Source organism: Ahaetulla prasina, chromosome 4 (assembly GCF_028640845.1).
Source record: "Ahaetulla prasina isolate Xishuangbanna chromosome 4, ASM2864084v1, whole genome shotgun sequence".
Lineage (NCBI taxonomy): Eukaryota > Metazoa > Chordata > Lepidosauria > Squamata > Colubridae > Ahaetulla > Ahaetulla prasina.
In genome coordinates this window covers 50,168,436-50,193,206 of record NC_080542.1, presented here as the reverse complement: position 1 = coordinate 50,193,206, position 24,771 = coordinate 50,168,436, and the positions used below count along the sequence as shown (strand labels likewise).

General features: G+C 38.5%; 1 long non-coding RNA gene across 2 annotated transcripts; it reads right to left on the bottom strand.

Moving 5' to 3' along the window:
• Positions 1–217: 217 nt before the first annotated feature.
• LOC131197554 (uncharacterized) lies at positions 218–18,428 on the bottom strand. Of its 2 annotated transcripts, none has more exons than XR_009154983.1 (3): positions 18,179–18,428; positions 7,945–8,939; positions 218–2,049 (listed from the first exon to the last, which is right to left on the bottom strand). It is a non-coding gene; the product is annotated as an uncharacterized LOC131197554 (long non-coding RNA). The 2 variants fall into 2 exon arrangements; XR_009154984.1 differs by having other exon boundaries at positions 8,804–8,939.
• Between the last annotated feature and the right edge of the window lie 6,343 nt (positions 18,429–24,771).

Sequence of the window (24,771 nt, the reverse complement as noted above, 5' to 3'; positions counted from 1 at the left end):
TATTTTTTATTTATTTCTTTTTCTTTCTTTCTTTTTCTAGTTTCTTTCTTTCTCTTTCTTTTTGTTTCCTTCCTTCCTTCCTTCCTTCCTTCCTTCCTTCCTTCCTTCCTTCCTTCCTTCTTCTTTCTTTCTTCTTTCTTCTTTCTAGTTTCTTTGCAGCATTCCCTTTCTAAATCCCTCTCTCCATCTGGTTCCCACCCCCCAGTCTGTGATCAATGAACTGCAGCTGCCCTGCGTGGATTCCTTCCATATTACCTTGGCTTCTTCTTGTCCTCCATTTCAAGGAGAGGGAGTATAACACAGTGGAGTGATTATGATGAACTGGGAATATGATACCTGAAAATGTCATGTTAGTGAGAAGACAGATTTCCCAAACTCAAGCCTGAGAAATAGGAAAGGAGAAAGGACAGTGAAATAGAATATCTTGGAATAGGCTAATAATTTTTCTCTGAATCAAGATTTTTAAATGAAGTCCATAGAAGATAGCCATGGCTTTGGAACAGATTGAAAAACTGATAAAGAAAATATATTGTTACTTAAACTTGAAAGTGAGCAGATAATGGAGACAATGAAAGTTTGGACTAAAAAATTTGGATGTGCAATAGAACTGGATAAATGGCAGAAACTGAGGGATAGAAATGTTAAATTGACCATGTCAACTGCATATAAAGAAAATTTGTATAAAATGTTCTATAGATGGCATTTTGCACCAAAACTGGCAAAAATGTATCAAGATAGATCCATTAAATGTTGGAAGTGCAGTCAAACACCTGGTTCATATTACCATATGTGGGGGACATGCTTACTATTCAGGACAAAGAAGAAACTGAATATTTTTTGATACGGGACCTGTTTTACCAATGGTTAGACAATAGAAACAGAAGTTAGAAATGTGGGGATATAAAAAGGATAAATGCTAAAACGGAGATTTGCTAAAGTAGATAAGTTAAATATTATTGTTATTATAGTATTAATATTATTGCAATGAATACTACTGTAAACATTTTGATTATGATTGCCTAAAAACAACTGTACCCAGACAACACACTGTTTGATGGAAATTGAATTTTTTATATGTTATATAAATAAAATATGAAAAAAAAGAAGAAGATGGCTTATGCATCAAGCATGGCTATCTCCTGGGATGCTACTGCTAGTGGGAATAAAGAATCAGATAGTGAGACAAATCACTTAGTCTGCAGAATCTGATATTCACTCTTGCTAACATTTTAAGAGTTGTCTCTTATTTTATATCTACCTTCTTAATTTTTTTAATTACAAATTGTTATTGTAATATCCACAGTCAAAAGGTCTGTTTCTATAACTTTGTACAAGTGCTATATACAGTATGCACAGTGGTGGGGTTCAGCTGGTTCTCTCCAGATTGCGCAAGCTGGTAGCTGCGACAGTGGGAGGCTCTGCCCACCTGACCTGATGTAACATGCACCTACTGCACATGCGCAGAAGGCCATGCGCATATGCAGATGAGGTGCACACGAGTGGAGTGAGCACGCTCACATTTGCAAACTGGTAGGGCAGGTAAGTAAATCCCACCGCTGAGTATGCACAGGAATAACATTCTCACAACTTTTCAGTGGTAGAATGGATGAGGAGGACGAGGAGGAGGGAAAAGGAAGAAGGAGTTTTCAGTGTCAGCTCTTCCAGACCTCTCAGGTTTCTTTCCTGTTTATTGCAGGTTTAATCTTGAATTTGCATTATCCTCTTCTGCATTTGGCAAGAACCCATCTGCCTTGTATATTTTCTTGTGTGCCCTGCAGAATCTTGTCAAGATTATGCTTGGTCAATCTTTAAAATAAAAATAGAAAAAGAGCCCATCTGGCAAAAAGGCTGGTGCAATTAACTAGAGTTTTTCAGACTGATTATGATGGGGAGATTGTGTTCTGAATAGTGATATTGATATCATAGCTGAAGTTGCCAGCAGCATTGACTTCAGATGAATGGCTCTTAATCAGTGTTTTAAGCTGATGTTTCCGGCTTCACACAGAACATTTTCTGCTAGAAGGTAGTAAATTGACACCTCACTTTTACCTGAAAATATGAACAGCAAAGGATTATTAGAGTCAATTGATGTGCATTTTTTTACTTGCAGATTTTTTCATATCAGAATGACTTCTCTATTTTGTATTTGCAAATCCATACTCCCCCTTTCCTTTAAACTAGAAGTGATACGACTTGTGGACTTCAACTCCCAGAATTCCTGGTTGGCTCAGGAGCTCTGGGAGTTGAAGTCCACAAAACGTAAAAGGGCCATAGTTCCCCACCCCTCTGAGTCTAAACCAATATTTTTATAACTTTAAGATGTTTGGATTTCATTTCCCCAAATTGCTGGCTGGGGAATTCTGGAAATTGAAGCCCACAGATCTTAAAGTTGCTAAATTTGAACAAGATTGTTCTCAATTATAGATCAACTTTTCCCTTGTATCTTTCTGTATCATTCTGTATCTTTCCCATCTTTTAAGAATTGGTTTGGACATTTTTCTTTTTGTTGTTAAGATTTTAAGGGAGGCAAATTCTAGCCATTTCAGAAATAAATGGGACTAACTTTGCTTTCTCTCAGTGGATTTCACCTCTATTTGCAACACGCCAAGAAAATCCATGACTAGATTTTCCTAAACATGATATGTTTTGAAATCCAGCAGCATTAGAAATTCTGGAGAGCAAATTTGCTACATTCAAGCTAAAAGAAAAAATACTGCCAGCTGGGGAGATTAGAAAAGAAAAGAATGTTTGGCAGTTCTTCCCTATAATGGACTATTGGATCAAGTTGCTGGGCATTTTCCTGTATAACACAAAGGGCAAGGCAAATAGAACGCACAAAGGATAGTCACAGTGGGTGTGGTTTTCTTAACCACAAAGACAAATTTGGCTGCCTTTGCAGTTTATGTGTCATATATACAGTTATTAAGTAAATATTTCATTATCAAGTTTGTCTCTAAATCTTTTAGGCATTTTGTTTATAAAACTTTACATATATTTTTCTGTTTATATCTGATTTTTTTTTCTTAAATGGAAACATTTAAAAATAGTAGAAAAACTGCCTTGAGTATTGACTATGATATGTGCCATACTGATTTTACAAATACCATTTCATGCTATTCACAACTGAGTTTTGCTGCAAATATACAGAACTGTGTTACTGTTTCCTGGCTCCTGCATCAGGTGAAATGCACCCTATCTGGTAGCAATGCTGCTAGGTGGTTCGGAGAACCGGTAGCAAAACTCCCTGCCACCCCCACCCCACACAGCTGAGCCACGCGATCATCAGAAGTTTGTTTTTTTTTACTTTTAAAAGCATTTTTTCTTCAGCTGAAAAAAATGCTTTAAAAAAAAAGCCTCTGATGATCACGTGTTTCAGCTGGGATCGTCAGAGCTTTTTAAAAGCAATTTTTCTTCAACCACTTCAGCTGTGAAAAATGCTTTTAAAAGGCTCTGACAATCCCAGCTGAGTTTCCTGATCATCAGAAGCATTTTTTTTCTTTTAAAGGCAAAAAAAATGCTTTTAAAAGAAAAGAAAAGCCTCTGACGATCAGGCAACTCAGCTGGGATCGTCAGAGCCTTTTAAAAGCATTTTTTTACAATCTCTTCATCCGAAAAGGCAGTAGAAAAAATGCTTTTAAAAGTTAAAAAAAAACTTGACCATGCCCACCCAGTCACATTACCCACCCCACCAAGCCATGCCCACAGAACCGGTAGTAACAGATTTTACATTTCACCACTGTCCTGCATCCACTGTGTTTAACCCTGACAAGAGAAGAATATATTTGGACTGAATGCTGTTAGGGACCATTGCTTCATTATAGTACAAATAATTTCTCCCAGTTGCCCTAAGATCTTTTTTTGTTTGTTTGTTTTTTCAACCCATGAATGTATTTTATTATTTAGAAACAGAAGCAGAGCATCAGGAAATCTCAGGTAGTCCTCACCTTATGACCAGTCACTTAGTGACCATTCAAAATTATGATAGATCTCCCCAGGGCTACTTTTGATATGAATTCAAAGTTTCAAGGCCACCAGACTCCCTTACCCTGGTCACATGTTGGCATTTTGGGCACTTGGCAACTAAGCTGCATTTACCATGATTTACCATGTGATCTTGCATCCAAAAATCACATGACCATGATGTATGAAATTTTGAGCCAGAAACTGGGACTTACTTTAGGGTTTCCAGCAAAAAATCCCCCACCCTATATAAAATCTGTAAAAGTAAAAGTAAAATCTGGGAAGGTCACCCACTGATGACCAGTACAACTTACAACTGTAAATCTGGTCTCAGTTACAATAATCATTCAAAGACTACCTGTACTTTGGATAATTATTTCTCTCTAAAATAAATAATTCCATAATAAATGCCGTATGAATTTTGTAGAGTTCCCAATTGATCCTGAAAAGATAAGCAAGATTCAGATTTTTTAAAAATGGTTTGAAGAATAGAAATCAGCAGGAAAGTTTGTCAGTCATCCAAACAAACAATATTAGTGATGTTTGCTTATGCCTTCTCATCATTACAGATGATTTAAAGCTGCAGGGTCAAATAAATAAAAGTGCTAGCTTGTTATGAAGTAAGAAATTCTACAAGGGCAGAATAAAACATGACTGTAATGTTATAAATTGCCAACAGATGGCAGTACTGACAAACTAGAAATACCAAAGTATTTTATTTATTTATTTATTTATTTTGTCACAACAGTATATATAAGCATAAGCATGAAGTAACTATATAGTATATAAGCATATATATAAGTATGAAATAACTATATAAATTGGATATAATGAAAGGAAAGAGTAGGACAGGAACGGTAGGCACGTTTGTGCTCTTATGCACGCCCCTTACGGACCTCTTAGGAATGGGGTGAGGTCAACAGTAGACAGTTTTTGGTTAAAGCCTTGGGGATTTTGAGTAGATACCACAAGTCTGGTAGTGTGTTCCAAGCATTAATAACTCTGTTACTGAAGTCATATTTTCTGCATGATAAAAAATGCTGTTGAGAAGCGATGGTGCATTAGTGTTCTTTAAGCAATATGGCATGATAGAATTTTTGACTGAGTTCCTTCAACTGAAATTCAATGCCAAATGCATTATTTATGGGGATGACTGTGTTTGTGTGAGAATTGTGTATTCCTAGGCCAAAAAAAAAAAAGCAAAAAGCAAAATGGTGAACCAGAAAGAGATGCTTTGTGTGATCAAAATGAGGTGGATGACCTGTGACCAGTTTCACATTAGAAAGGCTGACCAACTGATTCAGAATCAGTATATAACTAAATGGAAAATGGCTTCAAAAAAATGTGGCAACATGACACCGCTAGGCCTCACACCTCATGAACCACCCAAGAGACAATTGTGGAGTTGGATCTCACCCATCTTACCTCACCCACCATACTGTTCACACTTGCCATCACACCATTTCTTCTTTCCTCCAAACTGAGGGGTTATTTTGATGCAAATAAAATACTACGTAGAACCCAGCTGAAGACACAAAATAGGAAGTCATTACAGCTTTCGGAAGCTTATCCATTTTGGGTAGAAGTACATAGCAAATGGTGATGATTGTGTGAAGTAAATACAGATAATAAAAGAGCTAATTCCAAGGATTATTTTCCTGCTTTGTTTATTAAAATATTTCTTTAAAATAAAAATATGGAGGTAGGGGCAATGTTTTTTCTTTCAGCCTTAATTATAGCTAAGAGATGAATTTCTTAAAATAATTGAACAACGAAGTTTATAAACATCAGTAGAAAATTGTCATTTAAAAATTACAAAGCCTATAATAGTTTGGAAAATATAGTAAAACAGAGTTGGGAAGAAACTATAGGAACAAATCAATTTTCTTGCAGGACCAGGCAGTGCATTCAGACCAGCGAGGAAGGAAACTGATTCACAGGAACTCCCCACCACCATTGCCGCCTTCTCTCGCCACAAATTTGCTTGTCAGGCTGCAAGTGAGTATGATCAAGGCATGCCTCTGGGAAGATCGATGGTGTTGTTGAACAATTGAAGAATCATGGGGAAAAGATAATCTCTAGGGCAGGGGTGAAATGTAAAATTTATTACTACCAGTTCTGTGGGCGTGGCTTGTGGGGGGCGTTTAATGTGACTGGGTGGGCATGGCCAACTTTTTTTTTTTTACTTTTAAAAGCATTTTTTCTACAACCTCTTCGGATGAAGAGGTTGTAAAAAAAATGCTTTTAAAAGACTCCTTTGACCATCCTAGCTGAGTTGCCTGATCGTCAGAGGCTTTCCTTTTCTTTTAAAAGCATTTTTTTTTGCCTTTAAAAGAAAAAAAAGCCTCTGACGATCAGGCAACTCAACTGGGATCGCCAGAGGAGCCTTTTAAAAGCATTTTTTCTACACCCTCTTCGGTCGAAGAAGTTGTAAAAAAATGCTTTTAAAAGCCTCTGATGATCCCAGTTGAGCCACGTGATCATTAGAGGCTTTTTAAAAAAACTTTTAAAAGCATTTTTTCGGCTGAAGAAAAAAATGCTTTTAAAAGTTTTTAAAAAACCCTCTGATGATCGCGCAGCTCAGCTGGGCATGGGGGGGATAGGGATTTTTGCTACCGGTTCTCCGAACCACCTGCCACCATCACTACCAGATCAGGCGATCCGGTCCGAACCAGGAGCATCTCACCCCTGTTCTAGGGGCCTTTACACCAGTTACTCAGTTCTCTCCCATTATATTTCTTCCCTGCTTCTCTCCTTCCAAGTGCTTATTCTTCTTTTCATTCTTTCTTTCCCTCTATGTATCTGACAAATGCATTATCTAGCAAGTGCAAACCTGAGACTGCCCTCAAGTCCCATGAGACTCCTGTTATGAAAACTATGTGAGCTTAGGTACATTTTTTCAGTAGAATTTTCCATAAGCTATCATAACCTGCCACTTATTTTAGCCTGGAAAAGTAAAGTAGTAACTTGGGTTACTCTGTCAGCCTGTATCTAATATATCCCATCCACGGGGTTTGTGATGGGAAGAAAACCCAGAGGGTTCTTCTCCAGAAATACTATACTACTAACCAGAGCATATAAAACATTCGCTAAATCAATTCTTGAATACAGCTCGCCTGGCTGGAACCCATTTTAATTGGGGTAATTTATATTTTAAGGTTTGTTAAATTGCTTTTAAATTCTGGCCACCTTGTAATATGTTTTGTTTTAATCTTGTTTTAATGTGTATATTGTGGATTTTTTATATGGCTGTACACCGCCCTGAGTCCTTCGGGAGAAGGGCGGTATAAAAATCGAATAAAATAAAATAAATAATAAATAAATACCTCATTTCGGACATTAATACAATTGAGCGTGTCTAGAAATATTTTACAAGAAGAGTTCTCCACTCCTCTGATTACAACAAAATACCTTATACCACCAGACTTGAAATCCTGGGTTTAGAAAATTTAGAATTCCGCCGCCTTCGACATGACCTGAGTTTAATTCAACGTCCTTCCTGTTGAAGACTATTTCAGCTTCAATCACAAAAATATACAAGTACACAATAGATTTAAGCTTAATGTGAATCGCTCCAATCTCGATTGCAGAAAATATGACTTCAGTAACAGAGCTGTTAATACTTGGAATACACTAACTGACTCTGTGGTCTCTTCCCAAAATCCCCAAAGTTTTAACCAAAAACTATCTACTATTGACCTCTCAACATTCCTAAGAGGTCTGTAAGGGGCGTGCATAAGAGCATCTACGTGCCTACCGTTCCTATCCTAATGTTCCCTTTAATTGTATCCAATTTTATATAGTTATTATATATATGCTTATATATCGTATAGTTATTTCATGCTTATGCTTATATATATACTGTTGTGACAAAAATAAATAAATAAAATAAATAAAAAAATTAAAAAGGGTGTATTAGGCAACTTGGCACAGATTGTGCCAATTTCTAGCAAAGCAGACTTCAACAAAAAGGTGAAAACTGACCCTGGATGTCCAGATCAAAGTAGTAAGTTATTGCCTAGAATGCCAGCAAAACAGGATGGGCCTCTGGTTTCTGGTTTATTTCTAGTTTTCTTTTAGGTGATGAAAGCTCCTTGTCTCCACTGTTTCTTAAAAGCAGGCAAGCCGATTCTTCTGGGCCCTTCTCCGTCATGAATGGTTCCATTGTGTAAACATCATCCTCTATTTCTTCACCCTGGCTGGATCTGAGACTAGAAACATACTTGAAAAAGAGAGCTTAACGCTCCCGCCTTTATTTTAAAGGATAAGCCTCTACTTGAAGGGGGAGAGGCAACTAGGAAAGAGCAAGCAACAGTGAGCCCCTTCTTTCTCTATCCCTTCTGCAGGAGCTGCAAAACTGGGGTGAAACGCTTCTTTGCTTGTGGCATCTTTTCTTCAAAATTAAGACCCTATCCCATCTAGCCAGAATTTGTGTTAGAGTAGCCAAGTGAATACATTTGGAATCTCACTCTTCTTCTCACTCTCCAGATCCCTTCCTAGTAATCAATATTAAGCCCTGCAGGCTTTAAGACTCATCTATGCAGCCAATGAAATATGCTTTCATCAAGTGCCACACAAATTAGCTCTTTCCCCCAGCAGATCTCTGTGCCGTCTTGTTAACAAAGCAGGGAAGTGCAGCTTCACTGACAGTTTACTGGAGGGCAAGTTAAGGTGTGATTAGTGGATTTGTCTGGCAGTGGAAAAACATCCACCAATTACTCCCCTTGATGTGGGCTAGGAAAAGAGACAGGTTCTAAGAAAGGCTACAATAGCAGGTTTAATCACCTCCCTGAACTCTTAAATATAAGCACCAGGCATTTATTTCTACATGGACCTGACATACAAGTCTCGATAGAGAAGTCCTGGTCTACTGCTTTCTCCAGCAATTTGGGTGCTGCTGTTCCTTTTCTGTGGATCTTCATGGCTCATCTCTTGTTGTTGCTCTCCATCTACTGGAAGTCCTCCTAGATTCGCAGCTCCTGTTGATGAGAAGATGGTAACTGTGGCCAAAGGATCTTCTTACAATCACCCACATTTTGCTCACTTCTCAACTGAACTATTGCAATGTACTGAGGTTGGAACACCAAGTCCAGAAAGAAATAGCTGGAGTTAGTTATGGGTGTTTTCTAATTTGTCCGTTGTAGAAAGTTAGCACCCACCCCTCTCCTAGAAAAATGAAATATTCTAGAAAATATTAAAAAGGCAGAATATTTTCCCTAAAAGAGAAATAGAAATCTTAAGGCCCCAGCAGATATTTTGGTGCCAGCTTATCAACAAGACAAAAAGACCTTCAGCTCCAGGGTGTTCCTAACAAACAGGAAGCAGCAGGTGAAGCTAAGCAGAATCACATCAGATATCAGTACAATTAGCACAGGGGCCCCACAAGGCTGTGTGCTCTCTCAACTTCTCTCTATATACCAATGACTGCATCTCTAACAATCCATCTATTAAACTACTGAAGTTCACAGATGACACAACAGTGATCGGTCTCATTCGAGACAATGATGAATCCGCATACAGATGGGAGGTTGAACAACTAGCCTTGTGGTGCAAACTGAACAATTTGGAACTGAACACACTCAAAACTGTAGAAATGGTGGTAGAAACCCTCCCATACTTCCACCTCTTACAATACTAGACAACACAGTATCAACAGTAGAGACCTTCAAATTTCTAGCTTTTACCATATCGCAAGATCTAAAATGGACATCTCACATCAAAAACGTCATCAAAAAAGCACAACAAAGAATGTTCTGCGCCAACTCAGAAAGCTCAAACTGCCCAAGGAGCCACTGATACAGTTCTACAGTGGAATTATTGAGTCTGACATCTGCACCTCTATAACTATCTGGTTTGGTTCTGCAACCCAACAAGACAGACACAGACTTCAGAGGATAATTAGAACTGCAGAAAAAACAATTGTTACCAACCTGCCTTCCATTGAGGACCTGTACGAATCAAAAAGGGGCTGTGAAAATATTTACAGACCCCTCACATCTTAGACATAAATTGTTTCAACTCCTACCCTCAAAACAACGCTACAGAGCACTGCACACCAGAACAACTAGACATAAGAACAGTTTCTTCCCGAATGCTATCACTCTGCTAAACAAATAATTCCCTCAACGCTGTCTAACTAAATCTGCACTACTATTAATCTTCTCATCATTCCCATCACCCATCTGCTTCCACTTATGACTGTATGACTGTAACTTTGTTGCTTGCATCCTTACGATTTATATTGATATTGTTTCCTGATTGCTTATTTGTATCCTATGACTATCATTAAGTGATGTACCTTATGATTCTTCATGAGCGTATCTTTTCTTTTATGTACGCTGAGAGCATATGCACCAAGACAAATTCCTTGTGTGCTCAATCATACTTGGCCAATAAAAAATTCTATCTATTCTATTCTATACCTACAAAGTTATCCCTGCATGGCCCCATGGGAGTCTAACAACCAATCAGAATATACTTCTTTCACAGGAACAGGAAGCACGTTCAAAGCCCGAGAGGGTATAAATCTCTCTCTCTCACCCAAGTGCTCAATTGCCTAGGACCTCAAATCATGTGGTCCTTTCCACCATTAAACCATCTTTCCAAATACCCTCTATGTTTCCAGTGTCTTTCTCCCTACTTGGAACTGAACCCAGATGGATATTTCTTCCAACACTATATAATACCATGATTTTGAAAACCGCACTAGTTCCCAAGTAGCTTTTGGTTGCAACTGAAGGTTCTGGTTGTCATCTTTAAATCCTTAACGATTCAGAATTTTGACATCTGTAGGGTTGCTCCCCACTTATCCCTCAATACTCATTAGAAAATTAGGCAAAGCATGAGCTTTTCATCACATCTTGGGGGCTGGAATGATCCATTTGGTTCTAACAATTTCTAGAAATTTTCTTTATTTGATGATTCACACACACATTAAATTTCAAGGCTTATATAGTTTAATTTTTATGAACGTTGTTGTTACTTATTGTCTTTTGAATCATCTCAACCCAATCTACAGCTGTTGGGAATATGTACATTGCTCAGAGTTGCCTTGGATTATATTATTTTATAAGCCAAATAAACTAAGTAAATAAGAAATGGCAGCCTAGCACAATAAAGCAATGTGGTTACAGAGGGAAATCGGCAGTGAGCAGAAAGGGTGCATATCTATAGTGAACCAAACAGCCAATAGGAGTTGAGTAGATCTCAGCCTTTGCTGCTCCATCACCACAGAAGCAACATAAACAATGCATGTAACAAGGCTTATGATGCAAATCATGGGGATCAATACTTCCGCAATGAATTTAAAAACAATCCCTAAATCACCTAGGTGAAGGAAAGACCAGATGTGTCCTTAAAGAATAGTTAAATCAGAAATCTTCAAGCCAGAATTGCAGGGATGTATGGATATGCCCTGGAATTCAGGAGGTAGTACGCCTTTCTCAATTACAGTTACTGTTGTGCTTGCCTAATTTTTCACAGATCAGTCCTCTTTTAAAACCATCCAAATTGGCTGTCATGAAAAAAGTGTTCTGGGCTTCCAGTGGCATCATCAGAGCGGTGTGGGGAAAAGAGAACAGTCTCCATTCCTAAACCCTGAATATTCTACATTTTGGGGACCTTTCGAGGCGCAAAGAGCCTGGAGGGCCTGACAGACTAGGGGGGAAGTCTGGAGGGCAGCGAAGTGAAAGGTGATCACACGCTGCAGAGGACACCCCTGTCAACCCAACGTGAAAGTGTCTGCCATAGTGTTATGGCGGACTCGATGCTACGAGAAAATATAGGGAAGTGAAGACTTTGATAATAGACTGTGAGATTCAAGTGGACTAATCATTCCGAGATTGCAAGGCTTACGATCATTTGGAAAAGTGAGTCCTGGCTGTTTGGTTAGAAGAGAACTCCAGTGGAGAGATTGGGCAGCGACTGGGCGAGAGGAGCAGTGACTGAGCATAATATATTTAACCGCTACAGTGACAAAGAAGAAGAAGGACTAAAGAAGGACTAAGCAGTTTAGAGAGCGAGACTGCAGCAAGACGGGACTCTGTCTTGAAGAGGAAAAGTTACTAGAACAAGCAGAAATTGCAAGAAAATTAAAATTTTCTAAACAAAATTTCTTTGAACACACTAATAAAACCGGACAGTGGTTGGCCTATAAACTGAAGAAGGAGAAAGAGTAAAGAATTATCCAACAACTATATGATGAGATGGGGAATTCTACAAAATAATGAAGAAGAGAAAAAGAATAGTACAAGATTATTATATGAACCTTTACGAGCAAAATGAAACAGGAAAGGACAAAATTGGATTACCTATTGGAAGAAGGGCTAATGCTGCTAGAAGAAATAACACCAGAAGAATTGAGGGGGGCAATCCTAAGATTCAAAAACAATAAGACACCAGGACCGGATGGTCTTCCAGGGGAGGTTTATAAAAAACTGAATGAGATTATAGAACCAGTCCTACTAGAAATATGTAATGAAGCACTACAAGAAGCAAAACTACCAGAATCGTGGAGGAAGGCACACATCACTTTAATTGCGAAAGAAGGTAAAAGATATAGATAAAAATTAATTAATAATTATAGACCAATATCCCTATTAAATGCTGATTACAAAATATTCACGAACATAATTGCAAAGAGAATGAAGAAAGTGTTGAGTGAGATTATACATTCCAACCAAAATGGCTTCCTACCAAATAGGAATATTACCAGAATACTGATAATACCTGTATATCAGAATATTACGAAGCACACCCAGGGAAACAAATGCCTCTTGTTTTCCTGGATGCCCAAAGGGCCTTTGATAACCTTAATTGGCAATTTATGATTAGGCAAATCAGAAACATGAAAATGGGAATTAAATTCGAAAATATGATAGAAGCAATTTACTTGACGCAAAAGTCAAAAGTAATAATAAATGGGGATACCACTAACACCTTTCAAATAACCAAAGGTGTACGCCTAGGACGTACATTGTTGCCACTCCTTTTTATCTTAACATTAGAAGTATTTCTAAATAGCATAAAAGCAAATCGAGGAATAAAAGGAACAAAAGTTAAAGGAGAAGAATTTAAAGTACAGGCCTTTGTAGATGACATGGTATTCATCATTGAAGAACCTTTGGAATGCGGTCCCACCCTAATCCAGAAAATAGAAAAATATGGGGAAGTGTCGGGACTTAAAATCAATAAAGGGAAAATAAAATGATATTAAAAATTTAATAACTAAACAGAAGGAAGAATTGGAAAAGGAAATGGGTTTACAAATTGTAAAAAAAATCAAATACTTAGAGATATGGCTAACGGCAAGATGTTCATCACTAAAGGAGGACAATTATATGGTATTAGCCCAAAAACTAAAGAACGATTTGGAAAAATGGGGGAGGTTACAACTATTGCTTTTAGGTAGGATAGCAGTTATTAAGATGAATGTTTTACCTAAATTGCTATACTTATTCCAGACAGTCCCCATACTATTAGACAAAAAAATTTTCAGCGAACTAAATAAAATTACCACAAAATTTGTTTGGACAGGAAAGAAGGCAAGGATTAAATTATCCTCTCTTCAGGATAGTAGAGATAGAGGTGGCTTTGGACTTCCAGTATGGGAACTTTACCATAAGGCAGCATCTTTGGTTTGGATAAGGGAATGGGTCAATTTAAATAACAGAAGAATTATAGCATTGAAAGGCCACGACTTACAAAAGGAGTGGCACGCTTTCATGTGGGATAAAGGAAGTAAGACACATTCATATTTTTATAGATGCAGATAAGAGACACATTGGTACGGAATTGGCAAGAAATAAGGAAAGAACACTACATAAAAATCCCTGGCTGGTGGAAGCGATGATCCACCCCAACACACTAGACATAAGTAAATTGCCAAGACACTCAAAAATATTAGACAAACAGGGAAAACTCAAAAATATTCAGACACTAAAGGAACAAGGAATATCTATAGACTGGTGGCCATATTTATAATTGCAATCCAGATATAAGAAAGACATGGAAGAATTTGGAATTGTTACAGAACCTAAACAACTAGACAAATTATCGATAGGCCCAGAAGGAAAATTAATATCTAAATTATACAATTACCTATTAGAGTTTGATAGAATGGGAGAGGTGGTGAAAGAGCCGATGATTGCATGGGCAAAGAATATAGGAATAAAAATTTAAATTTAATCAAATCTACTGCCTACAAGGAAAATCAATATAAAATGCTTTACCGCTGGCACCTTTAGGCTGGCTAAAATGTACTCAAATTTAAGTCCAAAGTGCTGGAAATGTAATCAGCATCAAGGTACCTTCTTTCATGTCTAGTGGATGTGCCCCAAAGCGAAAAAGTACTGGGTCAGGATACAGGGATGGCTACAGGATATATCAAAATGCCAAACAGAGCTGAACCAGAAACATTTCTCTTGGGAATGCTTAAAACAAAACCTGATAAAAAAACAAGATATTCGATTTTGCACATAGTAACAGCGGCAAGGATTGCATTCGTGCAATATTGAAAACATACTAGCATACCACCAGAGAGTCTGATTATCCAAAAAGTATACGATTGTGCAGAAATGGATAGGCTTACCATAGAATTACAAGAAAAAGAAGATTCAGAATACTATGCGGTCTGGGAAAATTGGTACACATGGACAATCAATAGAAATAGAAAATAATATATATATAAGGCTATTGATGATTAGATGCCTATAATGTATATAGAAATGATATGGAAGGTAGATACGAAATATGCAATAATGTCACAGTTCTGTTGAATATGCACTAATGTTATGAAAAAAGAAAATTGTAATAAAAATTTAAAAAAAAGAAAAAGAAAAAAGTGTTTTGATGACTCCGCGTTTTAACAGGGAATGGGAAACTCTCCCTCCACTTTATTTATTTATTTATTTATTTATTTATTTATTTATTTATTTATTTATTTATTTATTTATTTATTTATTTATTATTTATTTATTTATTTATTATTCGTATTTGTATACCGCCCTATCTCCCGAAGGACTCAGGGCGGTTCACAGGCAAATAAAAAACATATATATACAAATTAAGAAAACCATTAAGAAACTTATTCAAAAAGCCAAATTATTAAAAATAGTATAAATATTAAAACCAATTAAAACCCCTATAAAATTTAAAAACTAGTCCAGTCCTGCGCAGATAAATAGGTGTGTTTTAAGCTCGCGACGGAAGGTTCGGAGGTCTGGAAGTTGATGGAGTCCTGGGGAGTTCGTTCCAGAGGGTGGGAGCCCCACAGAGAAGGCCCTTCCTGGGCGCCGCCAGACGACACTGCCTAGCTGACGGCACCCTGAGGAGTCCCTCTCTGTGAGAGCGCACGGGCCGGTGAGAGGTATTCGGTAGCAGTAGACGGTCCCGTAAGTAACCCGCCCTATGCCATGGAGCGCTTTAAAGGTGGTTACCAAAACCTTGAAGCGCACCCGAAGGCCACAGGTAGCCAGTGCAGTCTGCGCAGGATAGGTGTCATACGGAGCCACGAGGGCTCCTCTATAACCCGCGCAGCCGCATTCTGAACTAACTGCAGTCTCCGGATGCCCTTCAAGGGGAGCCCCATGTAGAGAGCATTGCAATAATCCAGGCGAGACGTCACGAGGGCGTGAGTGACCGTGCATAGGGCATCCCGGTCTAGAAAGGGGCGCAACTGGCGCACCAGGCGAACCTGGTAAAAAGCTCTCCTGGAGACGGCCGTCAAATGATCTTCAAAAGACAGCCGTTCATCCAGGAGGACGCCCAAGTTGCGCACCCTCTCCATCAGGGCCAGTGACTCGCCCCCGACAGTCAGCCGTGGACTCAGCTGACTGTACTGGGATGCCGGCATCCACAGCCACTCTGTCTTGGAGGGATTGAGCTTGAGCCTGTTTCTCCCCATCCAGACCCGTACAGTCTCCAAACACCGGGACAGCACTTCGATAGCTTCGTTGGGGTGGCCCGGTGTGGAAAAGTACAGCTGGGTGTCATCAGCGTACAGCTGGTACCTCACACCGAAGCCACTGATGATCTCACCCAGCGGCTTCATATAGATGTTGAACAGAAGGGGCGAGAGGATCGACCCCTGCGGCACCCCACAAGTGAGGCGCCTCGGAGCCGACCTCTGCCCCCGTCAACACCGTCTGCGACCGGTCGGAGAGATAGGAGGAGAACCACCGATAAATGGTGCCTCCCACTCCCAATCCCCCCAACCGGCGCAGCAGGATACCATGGTTTATGCCTTAAGTTGACTTTATATATTTCTGTCATGTCTCCCGTTACAGTACTTTCTTTCATTCCAAGCGAAAGTGCCTCTATTGTGCTATTATTTCCCCTATCATTTTGGTTTTCTGCAGCTTTTTCAATTTTAAGGAGCAACAAGCACCTAACAATACTCCCAGCACAGTCTCACCACCCTAAGCTTGCTTTGCCGCTCATACGGACAGGCAGGAGCTGTGGAAGCCATAGAAAGCAGCAGCTGCTTCTCTTCTGCTTAAATACACAAAGCAACCTGGGAAGAAAGCATTAGAGGCCCCTCTGCACACCCATTCACTGACCAGATTCACACAACATAGTGAACCAAAGTCATGGTTTACAGGACAGATTAATAACTAATAAAATTAATAATTAATAAAATTGGAATGTTTGGTTAACAGAGCATGTAAGCCAGCAATTTACCCCACCCCATTTTCTGTGAATTTTAAATTCACAGGACCCAGTTCACATTAAACTTCTACAAGTACAACCTGTGTGGTCATGTTCAAGCTTTGACATAGTGTATCACATGATCTGTGTTCTGTCTGATCGCTAGCTGACTGTGCTAGCGATCAATTGAATGTTGGGTTGAAGTAACTGTACCTTTTATTTCTCTCCCAATGATTTTCAGTACAGGTATCATCCCAAGGATTTCTTGGTCAACATTAGAAATGGATTTTTGTCCATTCTCTCCATTTTAATAAAGAGTTCAGTGATAGGATACTTTTCCTTCAAATTAAAAGTTGCTAGATTAAGCATCTATCAGTAAAGACAAATACATTCATCTGCAGGTATATTTAGCCTAAATACTCTGGAATGTTGCTGAACAGTAATCTCTGCTTCCCATAATAAGTAAACTGCTGGGGTTGCTTAGTATTGTGGTTAACACCATATGGAGGCCATTGCAATTCCTGCTGCAATATTTCTAGCAGATCCCCAGGGTGTCTTTTCAAATGATGGCGAGAGGAATGAATACAAAACAATGACTTCTTTATTTTGGATATAGACATCATCAGAGATCAGCAAGGTGGCACTTTTGTTGTGAAATTTCCCCAGTACAAACCACCTGACGTTAAATAACAAAAAACCTTCTCTTCATTTTGCCCAAACAGCATTATTCCCGTCTGTGGCTTTGCAGGTATGACAAATGCCCAGTGGCCTGTTGTAATACAGAATTGGCCCATCTGTCAATTGTGCTTTTGGGATAGTCCCAGATGCAGCACATATTTTTTGACCACTAATTCTGTGGCACAAAATATTCACTTCTCTGAAGTCTTAAGTTTCCTCAGTATTTTCTCAATATATATTCGTAAGAGGTCTGTAAGGGGCGTGCATAAGAGCACCAACGTGCCTACCGTTCCTGTCCTAATGTTCCCTTTGATTGTATTCAATTTCATATAGTTATTACATACTTATGATTATATTTATGCTTATATATCATATAGTTATTTCATGCTAATGTTTACTGTTGTGACAAATAAATTAAAATAAAATAAAATAAAATAAAGCAATAGTGACCAGGAGGAGGAATCAAGTCTCTGGGTTATTTTCAATTGATTAGCCAGGGCTTTTGACTGCCAATTATTTTAAGAGTGCTGGCGATAAATGTTCTCCCCACCCCCAAACAAGACAATACATTGATCTGTAAAAAGCTTGGGATGTACCTATATTTTGTGAGGGAGACATGTTATAGCTCTGCTCAAACCCTCCCATCACCTGTATTCAAAACAATTTTTTTGCTGCAGATTCAAGTGTTAAAATTTAAAGCAGATCTCCCAAGTCTGAAGAAACTTAATCTGGATGTAAAATACAAATGCAGAAGTTGTTTTTGTATTTCAACAAGCGAAACATAAATGGATATAAATAAGACTGTCTTGTTTCGTTTGTTATGAAGATTTAAAAAACAACTGTAGGCTTGCAGGAACTCCTCTCCCCACATCAATACAGTGGGCAGCCACATCACCTGTTCCCAATCTTCGTCCGTGGGTTCCCATGTCCTAATCCGTCCTCCCAGCTGCACAACACGCAGAAATCCAACAGATGCATCTTCCGTTGCTGGTGTAAAGGGTCGGCAAATTAAAATTTATATGGTTAATTTCCTGTCTGTTGTCAAACCGCTGTTAAGGGGCCAGAGGGAAAGCGTGTATCACAATAAGATTCATTTGCAAAAGAAAAACGTGTCCAAGCGACTGTTACGTCCCCGTCCCCCACCCCCATCCCGCGCATCAAGATGGCAGAATTCCTTCTATGCATTCCTCTACACACAAACACACACACACCCTCCAGTTTCCAGCATGCACTTCTTTTTCGGCTCAAGGCGAGGCAATGCATCTTGGGATTTGTAGTATGCCCCGTTTCATCGTGCATTGGCTTCATACACAAATGCTATTTCTATTCAACGAAGGTTTCCTTTCCTTGTATTTTACTATAATTACTATACCCACAACTTCTGAAGGCAAGCTGTTCGACTGATTTAATTGTTCCCTTTATTTCTAGGTTGATTCTCTTTCTGATTAGTTTCCATTCTGCTTCCAGGTGCTTTGGAGAATAGGTTGATCCCCTTTTCTTTGATGTAGTCTATCAAATATTGGAATGCTGCTACCATGGCGCCCCTAGTCTTTCTTTTCATTAAAGATCCTTCTTTAATGAAGGGTCTGTTGAGATCCTTCTGGATCTTGAACCTAACTTCTGGAATGTGGTTCCTCTTCTATCCCTCATCCAACTTGTTTATGAAGATATTGAAAAGTAAAGGGCCTAAGATAGAGCCCTGAGGTATCATGCAGATGCAGTTCTATTAAGGACTATACAGTAGAACCTCTGGTCACAACCATAATTTGGCCACAACCCGATTTGGTCATGACCCAAAATTTGGCACTTACATAAAAAATGGCACGGAAGGGGAAATCAGCCGCAGCTGTGTTTGATCACAGTATGTTTTCATGCCAAGATTCAAAAATGTTGTGAATTTTGTGGTCGGAATCTGATTTGGTCATGGTCAGAAGCATTCATGACCAGAGGTTTTCCTGTACTGTTCCTCCTATTAAAATTTAAAAGCCAGAATTGGGTGGGACCCTAGAGGTCTTCTATTCCAACTCCCTGCTAAAGCATTCTGGATAAATGGCTGTCCAATCTCTTCTTGAAAACTTCCATTGATGAAGCATTCACAACTTCTGGAGGCAAGCCATGATTAATTGCTATTACTGTAAGGAAATTTCTCATTAATTCTAGGTTGGATTTCCTTTTGATAATCTTCTATCCTTTACTCCTTGTCCTGCCTTCAGATGCTTTGGGAAATAGGTCAACCCCTCTTGTCTGTGACAGCCCCTCAAATATTGGAAAACTGTTATCATGTCACCCCTTCTCTTTCTTAGACAAACCTAGTTCCTGCAACTGTTCATTGTATGGTTTAGCTTCCAGGTCCCTAATCATCTTTGTTGTTGTTCTCTGCATTCTTTCTAGAGTCTCAACATCTTTTTTGTAAGGGATGACCAGAACTGGATGCATTATTCCAAATGTGGTCTTACAGTTACACTATAAAGTGCTATCAAATGTGGATTAAACAACATCACTACTAAATGGATTAGTAGCTGGCTAACCAACCTCATTCAACATACAAATTCTGGGTTTTAAATTTTAATAGAAAGAACAGTATATATGTAGTGTCCCATTAATATTTTTAGTGTAGCCCTATCAGTACTTATTATTTATAAGACCCAATTTGCTCACCAATTTTTGGCTGGGTAAAAGGCACATGACTGAAGGTTCACTGTGTAAAAATAATGCTGTTATATGCACTTGTATGCAGAAATAGAACACACTCCCTTGGAATTGCTGCGGTCTTAATGGCATACATTTCGCAAAACAATCACAGCAAAACAATCTCAGGGCAGAGTTTTCAATCAATCAATCTGCCTGTTACTGGGAAGGATCACTGAAAAGGAGTGTAGTTGTTATTCTCCAAGGTAATCAAAATTACAAATCTTCAAACAAGAATCTGGAGGTGAGGGAGAAAGACTGTACCTTAGCTTTATCTCGTCTAGGGTGTGGGAAACATTTGCCTTATGGAGCAATCCATTATGTGCCACCTCTTTTTTCCCCTTCTGAAGTGGTATGGGCTAGAAACTGATTGATTTTATGAGCAAAAACTAAGCCTTTGGCGGGCTTTACCATTGCTATGGTAATTGCCATGGGATTATATGTGTGGCTGCAGTTACCAATTGCATATTGTTGGTAAAGAATTACAGTAGCAGTAAACAGTGAAACAATTCTGGTTCTGTACTGCCACCTGCAGGAAATTATGCAAATAGCTTCTGATTTTAGGTGTTCTCAGTACAGTAAGTGTAAATCTAGGCTGGAGTATTGTTCCATTTTTAGTTAGGATTTTTTTAAAAAATGTAAGAGTATAAGAAAATTTGACCTCATAATTGAATTGGGAATATCTGGTCCTGAAACACTGTTGAAATTAAGAGTGGTCTTATTTGATGGAAACTCCACACAAAATCCTCTCAGCTTGGTAAAAGAAGAAACAGTGATGGCACTCAATTGTCAATAATAATCACTATTAGGTAACATCTTGTTATTTGTTCCTTACTTGCTTTGCTAAAGGTTTCATTTATTAATTAGTCATATTACTCCTCAAGAAGGAAATTTCATTCAAGACTATCCCATTTATCCAAAGTCACACCTGGAAAACCTTCCCAGGTTGTCTTAATACAGAAAAGAACCTGCACAATGATTTCAAAACCACTGGTGTCTGAAAATTATATCTGTTATTGAATGTGTTCTAGCGGAAGGGAGCCAGCCTATATTGTAGAGACTTGACTGAACTTCTAATGCCAATCTTTAAAGCAGTGTTTCTCAAACTTGGCAATTTTAAGCATGGCTGGCTGGGGAATTCTGGGACTTGAAGTCTACACATCTTAAACTTGTTGAAATTGAGAAACACTGTTTTAAAGAATCAAAACTACCATTCCATCTAAAATAATTAATGGTGAGTTAATAAAAAAAATGCAGCCTAGGACATTTGGAGTTCATTAGGTGGGATATACTGTAGCTGCACTAGGAATGCAGTAATTATAAAACTCTAAAATAAATGAATTTCAGGAATAAATTGTGGATGAAAAGCAATCCACAAAGGGGAGATCAGCACAAGATGCTGATCAGCAGTTCTATAATCTTGGCTCACAAGAAAAACAGAAAAAAGACCCTCACCTAAAATTCCAGATGGATAAATGTGTGATTCTTGATGTACAGCAGGGTTGTCAAACTCAAGGCCCATGGGCTGAATCTGGCCCGTGGGGTGCTTAGATGTTGCCCACGGGGCCACCCTGGGAACAGTGAAGGACCGACCTGCAGTGCTTCTGCAAGCAAAAATGGAGGGCTATGTGCAGCCCTCTGTTTTCACTGGCAGTGGGTTGCAGGAGGCAGTTGCAGCTGGAAATGGAGCTCAGGAGCCCATTTTCACTGGTAGAGTGCTCAGGCTACCCGACATGAGTGACATTGAGCTGACTTTGCCCCTTTGCCCCTCCACCCAAGGTGACACAATGCTGATGCAACCCTCAATGAAATCGAGTTTGACACCCCTAATTTACAGTATTACTAAGCTGCAACTCTCAGCATTGCTCATATTGGCAAAAGTTGATGGGAATTTTAACTCAAGAGGTGGCCACCTCGAGACTTCCGGTTGGCTCCGTTGGTGATAGCGATGGTCTTTTAGACAGCCAGTCTCGAGATTGCGTAGAGCCATCTAGGCAGTGAAAATCGGCTGTCAGATGGCTCGGAAAACTTTCCCTCGGGAGAAGAGGGAAAGTTGAGCAAAAGGGTGGAGGTAGAGCTCCTCAAAAACCCCTGGAGCATTTCCAGGGGTTTGGAGGGTGAGAGCTCCCTGGGAAAGCCCGAAGAGCTCCGGATCTGAGGCTTTTCTGCTTCTTGGCAGAACAAATCACCATGTCCACCTCTGTGGCCAATATTGGATTATAAATTGGATTTTATACCAGACAAAGCAAAGACAGGAGTGCCAGCAATAGCAACCAATAACTTAACTCCGTAGATACATTGTTTCCTTTCGAGAAGAAGAACGGAAATGGCGCCATTGAGTTAACAAGGTCAGAAATTGAAAGTGAAAAAGCCTTTGCTACTGTTTAACCCTCCCAGTGCTGTTAGAGATTGCTGGAATTTATATTTAAACAAACAGGCATCAAAGGAAAAAGGGAAAGGACTTTAGAATTGTGTCTATAAAAGATTTAAAGAGAATTATTACTGATTTACTGTTTTTTAACTATAATAAAACATAAGTTTAAAAGAAGATGGCAGCTAAACAAATCAAACCAGGCGTTACTAAAAGTGCTGGAGTTTCCCCAGCCCATACAGCTGATCCAAAAGCATTAAATTTAGAAGCACCGCAAGAAAGTTTGAAGGACTTTGTGAAAGATTCCCTGAATGATGCTATAAGATTGCAAACTTCTCTTATTGAGGAGAAATTTAAAGAGATGGCAGAGGAAATGTCGGAAATCAAAGAGGGAAATAAGGAAATTAGAGAAGGAATTATGGTAGCAGTTCAAGGCTTGGTAACAAATCTGATTCAGCTGGAAGAAAGAGTGGAAGAAATTAAGCAATCCAATTTAAATTTGGAAAATAAAATGGAGGAGGTTCAGATTAAAGTGGAGAAAGCAGATGATGAATTGATTTTTGTACAATATAAGGTGATGGAATTTGCCCTAAAAGTGAGAGGACTGAAGGAAAATAAACAAGAGAATTTAAGAAAAAAATTTTCTGAGGCTTTTGCACAGATATTGAGGGGGCAACCAGAAGATTTGGTATTTCATATTGATAAAATCTATCCTGTTAATTCCTAGATTGCCAGACAAAGACAGTTGCCAAGAGATGTGGTGATTTATTTTACAACTAGGAGAGTTAGAAATGAAATCTTACAAGCATCTTACAAGAAGAAAATTCAAGTAGTAGGTCAAGAGATATTAACATTGAAAGAAATTCCTCCTAAAATGTTAAGAAATAGAAAGGAGTTTGTGTTTTTGGTAGATGAACTTAAAAAACGACAGATAGAATACAGATGGGATATTCCAGCTGGAATAATAGTAATCCAAGCGGGACAAAGATACCATCTCAACACAGTCTGTAAGGCAAGAGATTTTTATGTTAATGTATTAAAGGCTGGAAGTTCACCATCACCAGAAGGCAGGAGGAGAAGGGAAATAGAGAAGATAAGAAGGAAGGAGAAGGAGGTGCGGGTACAAGATCAAGCTGGAGCAATATCCACTGAGGAAGGGTTGTCACAACTTTTGGATACTGTTAAAGTCACAGGGTCAGAGGATAAAATAGAAGGTGCAAAAGAGCAAAGACAGACTAGAGCAGTAACTAAACATATGGAACAAGAAGCAAAGATTCAACAATTTCAAGTGACAACTCAAAACATTACTACTAAAATGGAAGCAGTGGGAGGGGCTAGCCCGAAAAAAGCTCCGGAATCCAGAACGCTTCTGCCAAATGGCAGAACAAAACGCAGCGTCCATCTCCGTGACTGAAATGGATTACTGAAGGATGGCTAAAGCGGACAGAGTTGAAAACAGGAGCGTTGGCATTTGATTGTAAGATGATTTTAACTCCCTGACAGAGAAGGTATTCATATTCAAGAGTGGAGATGATGAAAGGAAATGGCATTTTGTGTATTGGAAGTGAAAGCTAAGCTAAGCGAAAGCTAAGGAAATGCTTATTACAATTGCTGGCGTGGAACCTTTAAGAAGAATATAACAAGATATTTTTTTTAAATGGATTTTTTTTAAAATCTCTTTTTTTTATTATCTTTTTCTTACAGTGTTTAAGAAGAAAAGCTTACTGAATTATTTTTTTTAAAAAAAAATTTCTTTTTTTCTTCTTTTTGGTATTACTTAGTTTAAAAATGGCCTTCAAGCAAAGAGATTTAACCACTTCTAAAATATTGGAAATTTCTTCAGTTCAGATACGGAAATTGAAAGAAGATATTAAAGAAAGTCTAAGGAATTTTTTACAGGAGCTTATGGAGGCTCATCTTTCAGAAATAGATCAAAAATTTAATGAAATGGAGAAAGAAATACTGGATTTTAAAGATATGGTGGAAGAGCAGAGGAGGGAGATGAAAAAATTAAAGGAATCAATTACCCCATTATTGTTATCTAGTATTCAGACAGAAGAAAGACTGGATAAACTTAACCAAATTAATTTAGATTTGCAAAGGAAAATAGACGAAGTTCAAATTAATTTGAATTTAGAAAATAAAATAGATGATATTCAGGTTAAGGTAGATAGGGCAGATGAAGAAAGGGTTATATTACAATATAAATTAATGGAATATGCTATAAGGGTAAGGGGTTTAAGAGAATGTAAAGAGGAAAATTTGAAAGAGATTTTTATTCAGGCCTTTGCTCAGATAGAGGGAGTGGAACCAGAAGATTTTGAAGTTAATATTGAAAAAATTTATTGTGTTAATTCTTGGTTGGCAAGGCAGAAGTGTTTACCGAGAGATGTGGTTATTTATTTTACAAATAAGAAGATTAGGTATGG